The sequence below is a fragment of the Neophocaena asiaeorientalis genome, unplaced genomic scaffold (genome assembly GCF_003031525.2).
Source record: "Neophocaena asiaeorientalis asiaeorientalis breed wild unplaced genomic scaffold, Neophocaena_asiaeorientalis_V1.1 scaffold7, whole genome shotgun sequence".
In the NCBI taxonomy this organism is placed as follows: domain Eukaryota; kingdom Metazoa; phylum Chordata; class Mammalia; order Artiodactyla; family Phocoenidae; genus Neophocaena; species Neophocaena asiaeorientalis.
In genome coordinates, this window is record NW_020185337.1 from 2,917,647 (window position 1) to 2,928,582 (window position 10,936).

Genomic DNA, 10,936 nt, shown 5'->3' on the forward strand with positions numbered 1-10,936 from the left:
ACAGTGCCCCTGTCCCTCCTAAATCTCTTTCAATAATTTGAAGTTTTTGTTTGTTTGTTTTTAAATAATAATTTGAAGTTTTAAACTATGGGCCAGGAACAGTGCCATGAGAGAGAACCGGTATCTATCTTTTTCCCCTTTCATTCTCGGGAACTCAGCATCAGATTGATCATAATCCTTGATTCATGACACTGTCATCCTTGGAGGTCATGCATAACCTGCTTTTGCTTAGTTGGTTAAATAATTATTTTTAATAATATCATAAGCACCTAGGAGCCCACCACCTTTAACCAAAGCTAGGACCTTGATGATAGCCTTTATCACAGTGCACCATGCGGTTCCCACACTCCCTCCTCTGCACCCACCTACCTAATCCCCTTGCCTCCCTTCCCTCAAAGAAACCTTCATTTCGTCTCTTTAATTCTTTGGAATTTAGAAAACCTACTGTCTTGGATGGAGTCAAGTTCAGGGCCATGCTAAGCTGAACTTTGGGTGGAGCCTGGATCACTCATAAACCAGGCAGACACATGGGGTGGAGGTAGTGAGTATGCTGTAATGAGTATCCCTGCAACCCAAGATTTTTGTCACTGCTATTCCTCTTGTGGGGCAGTGGAGCGTCTTCCTTTTCCTCCTCCTCTGGTTGTGCAGTCATTCTGTGCCATCCTCTGGAAAACAACACTGAGGAGCGAGTAAGGGGAAAGCTGAGCACAAGATAACTTGGTCTCTGAGTAGTCCTCAGAAGCACAGTGGAAGCTTTTCCAAGGATCACTGGCCTTGGCTGAAGTAAGCTATATATATCTAGACTGTGCTACCACTTTCTGGATACATAGTTTTAGCAGGGAGCTAAGCCATCACAAGCTGGCATGGAAAGACTTTGCAACTCTTGTTTAAGGGGCCAGGAGAGACCCTCAGCAGAGATAGCCGGAAATTCTAGCTCCACAAGCATAAAGAGATAGAACAGCTAGCTCCTGCCCTCTGTGTTTTCCCTCCGCTCCTCTCCCCCTCTCCCACCCCACTTCTCTCTTTCCTGGGGTTGAAGAATGGTTATATAATCTCTTTCTGTGGAGAGTTAACTCTTAATTATCCACTTTGCGGCATTAAAAAAAAATCCTAGGTAAATTTCCCCCTCCATCCTACACATTACCGTAGCATCATCTCCTTTTCTGACTCAGCTAGTATACTCTCAAAAAGCAGGTGAATGCCAACTCATTATAAAATTAGCTAAATCAAGTGTGCAAACATATGCATTTCAGTGTTGTTCATAAATCTGAGATGATCAGAGCTACCACTCTCCTCTCTCAAGATACTAATAAAATTTTTACTTGAAGCCTATTAAATTGTTTCTTAGCTTTCTCCTTTCTAGAATAAATCATCTCATTTTTTACCCCACTGTCACAAGAATAAGAACCACTCCACCTACTTTCCACCCCCTAGTGCACAGATTATAGAGTGCAGGAAACCCTGCCCAAGAAATTGAAGGAAGTAGAAGAAAAATGAATTTCAGAACTTCTGCTGAATGCCATCAGAGATAGAGGGCATTTTTGTTTAGCTAGATACCACTGATAACCCAAAGTAAATCCAGGCCACTTGGAAAGCTCTTGAATGTTAAGTTGGTTAATATATTTAGGTAGCAAGCTCTAGAATGGGGGAAAGGGGAGAGAAAAAGAGGAGGTCTCCAGGGCAAGAGAAAGACAGCGAGAAAGGAAAGACAACCAGTGTGAGGTTCCCCAATGGCACAGTCACTGAAGAGCTTCAAACAATGATGTCTGATATGGAACTTCATTTGAAGTTTGTTCCTGTTCTGAGCTGTGCTAAAAGTCTTCATCCCTTACCCTCAAACTCTCACTGTGAGTGGCTCTACCCTACAGCCTGATGGTCATGGTGCTTTGGGGAATGAAGGAGGAGGGAGAGTGACCAAACTAGGCATCGAGCATGTTGGAAAGAACACCGCAGCCACGAGATGACTTGGCTGTTGGGGAGGCAGCCCTCAGTGTACACCACAGAGGGGACACTGTGTCTTTCCTTCATTCAACAATCATTTTCTGAGAATGGAGCATGGGGCTGGAATGATGTTAAATATGTAGGATGAATAACACACAGGCTCTCCCTGTCACAGTTCCAAAGCTTAGAGGAGAGGGAATTAGGCAGCTATTCCAGCTCCATGGGATAAGAACAATAAAATAATTTATAAAGACATACAATGCATTAATAGCATGGAGGAGATCCCAGAAGAAGATCCCAGAAGAGGTGATCCTTCAGTCATGTTTCAATTAAGAATTCTTTGGCTTCAAATAATAGAAAAAAACCGGCAATCAGATCCAGGGCCATAATTGGCCAACCCTTAGTTTAAACAAATAGAAGTCTAATATATATATCAAGAAACTCAGAGATGTGTGGTTATTAGTTGTAGCTTGGGAGATCCTGGTTGCCATTATGATCCCAGGCTCTTTCCATCTATCAACTCTGCCTGCCCTCATGCTTGTTTTCTCATGACACAGAATGACTTTAATAGCTCCAGCATTGGGTCCACCCATGATCAAGACAGGAAGAAAGAGGAAGAGGCAGCCCCAGCAGCTCTACTCTTGTGCTTGTCCCTTTTATTAGAAAGCAGAAACTTTCCCAAGACTCCCAAGTGGATGTAGATTTCCCCTGTGCTTCATTGGCCAGGACTGAGTACATGGCCAACCATGGCAACCAAGGAGGCTGCGGAAGAGACCATCTCTCTCCTTTACAGGGGAAATGAACAAGGGAGGAGGAACTGGGAACATGGTTGGGTCCATTCCAAGCAACTGCCATAAACTGGATCCTAGTGAATGTAAGAAACTGCAAAATGGACAATGAAGGGTATTCAATATAAAGAGATGACAGGTGAGAAGTCATAGAGTGGGGGGAAAAGAGCAACGTATTCTAACTGTTTACACAAGTTCATGCGACTGCAGCCCGGATGTGGACAGGGAAATGGGGAACAGTGGGAGAAGGAAGGGCTGAAGCATGATGACTTCTGTGGGCCTTGCCAGTGAGCTTGGGTTCTACATCTTTTATGTATCCCCAACACCTAAGAGTGTCTTGATAAAAGCAGATGCCCAATACTTGTTAATGGTTCGTGAGACCAAAGCAGAAGACAAACAAACTTCGATGGCTGAGAAAATCCTAACTAATTAAAAAGTAAAGATTGAGTCAAGTTTCTTGTTTTCGTGGCTCATGTTGTCCCCTTGGCATCAATTTTGTTTTTATGATTAACTCCTAAACTGTACCAAGGTAAAAGGGAACCAGCCCATGCTCCAAAATCTCAGCCCCAGTCTAGCAACAAGCCCAGTGCAGCCCTGGGCACTGCCCAGACCCCCTCAGGCCCCTTCTTACCATGTCACCCTTCTTGTCTTCGATGTGCTGTCACGTTCAACAGCCAGCACCAGCGGTTCTTCTTTGGAGGATTAGCATTGCTACTGGAACCACATTGCCCACAAGTACAGAGAGCTGGAAATGCCTGAAAACTCCCACCCCCTGGGGCAGCTCCTAACCAATGACTGACAGCGGTGGGAATAAGAGACCTGTCTCCCTTGCCCGGGGGCAAGACAACTCTGAGGTATCACTTACCCTACACTCAGCATAACTTCCTCAGTGGGATTGGTGGAAACCACCCTCTGCCAGTCTTTACTGAGATCCCATGCTTGCTGGGCATCTTTCCCTCCCCTGTCTGCTTCTCCTATACCTTTATCAGTCTTTCCTGAAAGAACTTCCTTAGTAAATCACTTGCTCATGGATTCTTATCTCACTAAATAATTGTTCCTGGGGAGCTGGAACCAGACACCCTGACTATCTTGTATTACCAGGTAATGCTTTATAGGTTTTGGAATTAGTAGGATCCATTGCTAGAAACAGAAACTACCCAGATGTGTTAAGCAGAAGGAATTTAAAATGGGAATTAGGCCCTTACAAATCACTGAAGCAATAATGACTGAGAATTTTCTTCAAATTAATGTCAGACCCCAAACCATGATCCAAGATGCTTACAGAACACCAAGAAGAATATATGCCAAACAGAAAACAAAACCAAAATATACAAAAAAGAAGCACACCTAAGCATATCATATTCCAACTGCAGAAAATCAAAGATAAAGAAAAAAACCTTGAAAGAGGCCAGAGCAGGGGGAAAGGACCTTACCTATAGAGAAGCAAAGATAAAAATTACATGCAACTTCTGTTCAAAAGACATGCAAACAGGAGGTGAGGAAAATAAAGTGTTGAGAGAAAAAAATCCACCAATCTAGAATTCTATACCTTGTAAAATTATCCTTGAAAAGTGAGGGAGGAAAAAAGACTTTCTCAGACAAACAGAAATTGAGAGAACTTGTTGCAAGTAGACCTGCCTTGCAATAAATGTTAAAAGTTCTTCAGACAGGGGCTTCCCTGGTGGCGCAGTGGTTGAGAGTCCGCCTGCTGATGCAGGGGACACGGGTTCGTGCCCCGGTCCAGGAAGATCCCACATGCCACAGAGTGGCTAGGCCCGCGAGCCATGGTCTCTGAGCCTGCGTGTCCAGAGCCTGTGCTCCGCAATGGGAGAGGCCACAAAAGTGAGAGACCCCATGTAGCGCAAAAAAAAAAAAAAAAGTTCTTCAGACAGAAGGAAAATGACATAGGTCAGAAACTTGGGTCTAAATAAGGAAAAGAAGAGCATCAGAGAATAAATAAGTGAAGGTAAAATAAAACTTTTGTTTTTCTTAATTTTAATTGCTCTAACACAGCGGTCCCCAACCTTTCGGCACCAGGAACCAGTTTCGTGAAAGACAATTTTTCACGGCAGGATGGGGGTGGGGGTGGGGACATGGTTCAAGCAGTAATGCAAGTGATTGGGAGCGATGGGGAGCGGCAGATAAAGCTTCACTCGCTCGCCCGCTGCTCACTTCCTGCTGTGCGGCCCGGTTCCTAACAGGCCACGGACAGGAAGTGGTCCACGGCCCGGGGGTTGGGGACCCCTGACTTAGCAGATAAAAGTTTGTTCAAAATAATAATAGCAACTATATATTTGATTATGTATGCTTATGTATATGTCTTACATATATATGTGCTTATGTATGCTTATATAGAAGTGAATGAATGACAGAAATGATACAAGGGACAAGAGGGAGGGATCAGGATTATTTTGTTACTATAAGGTACTTACATGACTCATGAAGTGGTATAATGTTATTTGAAAGTGGATTTGAATTAGTTATTAATGTACGTTGCAAACTCTAAGGCAGCCACTAAAAAAGTTTTTTTTTTTTTTTTTTTTTTTTTTTAACCAGGGAAGCCCTAAAAAAGTTTTTTTAAAAAAGGGAGTACAATTAATATGCTAAGAAATGAAAGAAACAGAATCATACAAAATGCTCAATTAAAACCACAAAAGTCAGGGACTTCCCTGGTGGCCCAGTGGGTAAGGGGGCCTGGGTTGAATCCCTGGTCGGTCTGGTCGGGGAACTAGATCCAGCACGCATGCTGCAGCTAAAGATCCCGAGTGCCACAACTAAGGCCCGGCACAGCCAAATAAATAAATAAATAACTATTAAAAAGTTAAAAAAAAATAAAACCACGAAAGGCAGAAAAAGTATGGAAAATAAAAATAGAACAAAAAACAAGATAAACAGAAAATAGTAACAATATGATAGCTATTAATCCAACTTTATAAATAATCACTTTGAATGTCAGTAGTCTAAATGCACCAATTGAAAGACAGAAACTATCAGAGCAGATCAAAAAGCAAGATCCAACTATATGTGGTCTATAAGAAACCCACTTGAAATATAAAGGTACACATAGAAGCATTCCATAGTCCTTTGATTAGATTTTAGTCTTTTAGTGAGCCTGTGCCTCTGGACTGTGCACTTCATAAGTATGTCTCAGTTTTTTCTCCCCCCTTAGTGTGTCAGGATGGCTAGAGTGGGTGGGGTATGTCCCTTCCTCAGATCAGTTAGGCTTTGATGATACCCCAGGCGATTAGGCTCTGGTTAACCAGATTCTCCCGAATCTGGTTGTTAAGAAGAACAGAGCTCTCTGGCATTATTTCAAAATGGTTCCTTTCCCAGCTCCCTTTGCAAGAAGCATGAGGAGATTTTTCTCTGATATTTATTGTGGGAATCTGGTCAAGTTCCTGGAGCTATAACTCAGGATACTGTGGGAGTCTCCTCATGGCCGGGTGCCCCAGGAGTTTTTAACTTCTGAACTTCCAACTGTTTGTCAATTACAGTTCAGGTGTTCCGACCCATGGCGCATAGTTCATTGGGAGTCTCTGCTCCAGTACGCTACAACTTCCTATATTCTCCTATCTGACTCTCCAATTTTGGGCGCAGCAGTTTGCTCTGTGTCCTCCCCTCCCTAGCGAATCCAAGAAGAACTGCTGATTTTGTAGTCTGTTCAGCTTTTTACTTGTTGTTAGGTAAGAGCGGCAACTTCCAAGCTCCTTACAGGTGGAACCGGAAACTGGAGGTCCCCACAGCTTTATTCCCAATTGCCAAAACGTGGAAGCAACCAAGAGGCCCTGGAGTAGATGAATGGATAAATAAACTGTGGTACCTCTGGACAGTGGAATATTATTCAATGCTAAAAAGAAATGAGCTATCAGGCCATGAAAAGACATGGAGGAACCCTAAATGTATATCACTAAACAAAAGAAGCCAATCTGAAAAGGCTGTACAGGTCTCCTTCATTTTTGAAAGTTCCCTGTATGCTACTTCATTTTTATGAAAGATCTGCATTGGTACCTGCTTTCACTAACAGAAAGAAATCCGAAGAGGATTTTCACTTTTATGAAGAAAAGTGAAAAGCGAAAATAGCGTTCTGCGTTTGTTTTGTAGCAAACAAGTTCCTTCCCAGGAACCACACTCAGCAACTCAGTAACAAGCCACCATTGCTTTGAACTGTGTCTGTGAGCATCTGTGTTTCATCTCAATTTATTTCGTGCATCCATTAGCAAGATGCGTCCTAAGGTAAATGCTTTTTTGCTTCACACAATTTCAGCTTACAAAAGGCTTCATAGGAACTACTTTCGGATACAAGGGAAACCTGTAACCTGTGTGATTCCAGCTACACGACATTCTGGAAAAGACAAATCTATGGAGACAGCAAAAAGATCAGAGGTTGCCAAGGGCTGGGGGAAGGGAGTGATGAACAGGCAGAGTACAGAGAACTTTTAGAGCAGTGAATCTATTCTGTATAACATATAATGGTGGATACATGTCATTATACATTTGTCCAGTCCCACAGAAGGTACAATACCAAGAGTGAACCTTAATATATACTGTGGACTTTAGGTGATAGTGATGTATCAATGTAGGTTCGTGGATTGTAACATGTGGACCACTGTGCTTCAGGATGTGGATAGTCAAGGAAGTTGTACACGTGTGGGGCTGGGGGCAATATGGGATCTAGCTGTATTTTCTGCTCAGTTCTGCTGTGACCCAAAAACTCCTCTGAAAGATAAAGTTTATTAATTTTAAAAAAGAAAAAGGATAAGGTGGTTCATATCTCAGTATACACAGCTTATGATTAGATGGGTGGGGGGAGCAGGTTTCAGACAGCTGGTATAGAACGATCTTTTTGCATGTGTAAAAATGTCTAGAAGGTCATAACTCAACCATTAATAGCAGTTCTTTCTAAGGAGCAGAATTGAATTGTGGGAGGAGAGGAAGTTTTTGGATGGTGGACTTCCACTTTTTATTTTAAATACTTCCTCAATATTTAAAGTTTTTTTTTAAGCATGCATTACTTTTATAATCAAAATTTTCATTTTAGAGCATTCAAAAGAATGAAAAGAGGGACTTCCCTGGTGGTCCAGTGGTTAGGACTCCGCGCTCTCACTGCCGAGGGCCCGGGTTCGTTATCCCTAGTCAGGGGATTAAGATCCCACAAGCCGTGAGATAACAACAACAACGACAATAATAGAATTAAAGGATTAAAAAGAAATTGATGAATAAATAAAAGAGTCTTTCCACGCAAGCCTCTTTGGGGTCTCCATTTGTTTTTCTCTCTTGCCAAGAAGAAATGACATCTCATGGCTGTGAAAGTTAAGCCACGTGTTGCATGTAAATCGATTCCTCCAGTGCCTTGAGTCACTTTTCATTCCTTCTTGTCCCTTCCCAGTCGTCTCCCAGCCCCCATCTTCTCTTCCCTCCAATTCCCCCTCTGAGCTTCTAAATCCCTATACTCCTGTCACCCTCTTTTCAGCGTCCCCTCTGCCTTCCGTTCTGCCGCCACCACCCTCAACCTACCCCATCCCCACTGTGCAAGATGGTTACATTTCATGCAAAGAATGTATTCCTGGAGACCTCATATAATTCAAAACTTACATAATTCAAGCCTGCTTTTCCCACAGGACTGAATATAAAGCGCATGCAGGAGGGGGATGAATCTTGAAGTGCATAAATCTGCAAACGTGGTAATGTATATTTGCTTTAAGACTGCTTTGTATTTTCCCTGTATTTTCTGTAATATTTTGAAGTGCTGTCTCTTAAATTAACAGCACAGAGCATCGTGAGAGTTGTCTGGCCTTCTCAATGGAGATTTAGCACATCCAAGTTCTGTACCAAAGTCCTTGACTCTCCTGAGTGTTTTACAGCTCTACCACTTAATGAACTCTTGCGTGACCTTGTTACAGGATTAGAGGTTGGATATGAAGAAAATTTTAAATTACAATGGCAGTAAACGTTAAAATAACAGAGGAGAAGCCATCAGGTCTCTCACAGACACGCATGCAGGTAAAGAGCTGTGGTTCAGCGGGCACTTACAAAGGATGTCGGTTAAGGTGCTGCCGCCCCATGACCACACAGCGAACACAGCATCCCGACAGCTCAGCCCGCCACCTCTGATAGTGTGTGATTCTTTTTTGGTATTTTTGTTTTGTTTTTTTTTCTTTTGAGGAAAATAAATAATATTTTCATTTATTGAGATACTTTTTCAACTACCTAAGATAACAACTACCTAATTATCTCATGAAACTCTCAAGACTTTATTATCCACATTTTACAGGTGAGAAAAATTTTTTTTTAATTTTTATTGGAGTATACTTGATTTACAATGCTGTGATAGTTTCAGGTGTACAGCAAAGTGAATCAGGTATATATATATATACATATATATAAGTATATACATATATGTATATACATATATATATCTCCACTCTTCTTTTCTTGTTTAGATTCTTTTTTTTTTTTTTTTTTTTTTTTTTTTTGCTGTACGCGGGCCTCTCACTGTTGTGGCCTCTCCCGTTGCGGAGCACAGGCTCCGGACGCACAGGCTCAGCGGCCATGGCTCACGGGCCCAGCCGCTCCGCGGCATGTGGGATCTTCCCGGACCGGGGCACGAACCCGTGTCCCCTGCATCGGCAGGCGGACTCTCAACCACTGCGCCACCAGGGAAGCCCTGTTTAGATTCTTTATTAGATTTTTTTTTAGATTCTTTTTTAGATTCTTTTCCCATATAGGCCATTACAGAGTATTGAGTAGAGTTCCCTGTGCCGATAGTGTGTGATTCTTTTTTTTTTTTGCTGTACGCGGGCCTCTCACTGTTGTGGCCTCTCCCGTTGCGGAGCACAGGCTCCGGACGCACAGGCTCAGCGGCCATGGCTCACGGGCCCAGCCGCTCCGCGGCACGTGGGATCTTCCCAGACCGAGGCACGAACCCGCGTCCCCTAGCATCGGCAGGCGGACTCTCAACCACTGCGCCATCAGGGAAACCCTAGTGTGTGATTCTTCATGAAGGTTTTTAATGGGGGGAGAGGGAGATCCCAGTTATCTTCAATTTTGAACATAAAGTGAGACTGCCAAAGTTTTACATAGCCCTTGTTCAATTCTACGTAACTTCAATAAAATGCCCTGTATATGGAGAAAATGTCTTGTTTCTTAGCTTAGCCTTCAAGGCTACTCTAGCTTCTATCTCCATCTCCAACTTTTCCTCCTTGGCACTCCCCTCCCCAGCCATACTGACACTTGTTTTCACCTACCTTAGTACATTTTTATTAGTTTTAAATAGTTCAATTCAGAAATGAAGATAATACAAGAAGTAGGCAAAAATAAAATGAAATTCATCAACAATTTCACCACACAGAGATAGTCATTATTAATATTTGGCTGTGTTTCCTTGCAGTCTTGTGCTGTCTACATGAACACAGAAGTCAGAGCATATATGTAAATTTGTATGTGTAATTTTTTAACCACAAAGTGATGACTCAGTACTATAGCTCTGCAGCATACTTCTTTCATCTTATAACATCATTAATCGTTCTTCATTATTTTGTTAGGAACTCGATAGGCTTTGACTATGAGTATCCTATCATAGATTGAAAGAATCCTATATTTTTGAACATTTAGACTCTTCACAAATGGGGGCTATTGTGAACAATGCTGAAATGAATCTTCTTGTTGCTAAGTCTTTACAAACTCCATGATTATTTCTTGAAAATAAATTCCTGCCAGTAGGATTTCTGGGCCAATGAGAATGAACAATGTCAAGGCTTTAAATACGCATTGCCAAATTGGCCTAGAAGTTGGAAACAATTTGCATTCCCCTTAGAAATATCTGTGAGTCACTGCATACTCATTTGATGTGAGCCTTCTAATTCATCTATCTTTTCATTCATCTATCTTCCAAATTCAGATTATGATGTAAGAAAACCCCCAAAGGCAACCATATTAATTTGTTATATTTTAAAATAACTTCCTATTAGTAGAAGATGCCACGGAGCCCTCAGTGGACTGTTCAGTTCTTTCTTAGACTATAAGTTCTGAGAATGTACACAGTATGTATGCGTAAATCTCTCTTGGTACAGGACCACATACAAGCAGGCTCTTAAATGTCAAAAAGCATTTATTAAGTGGACTGATAAATGTATTTCACTAGCAGGCCTGATGTAAGTTATTTGTCTTTCCTTGGTCTCCTGTTGATGGCTTATTCATAGTAATGGATG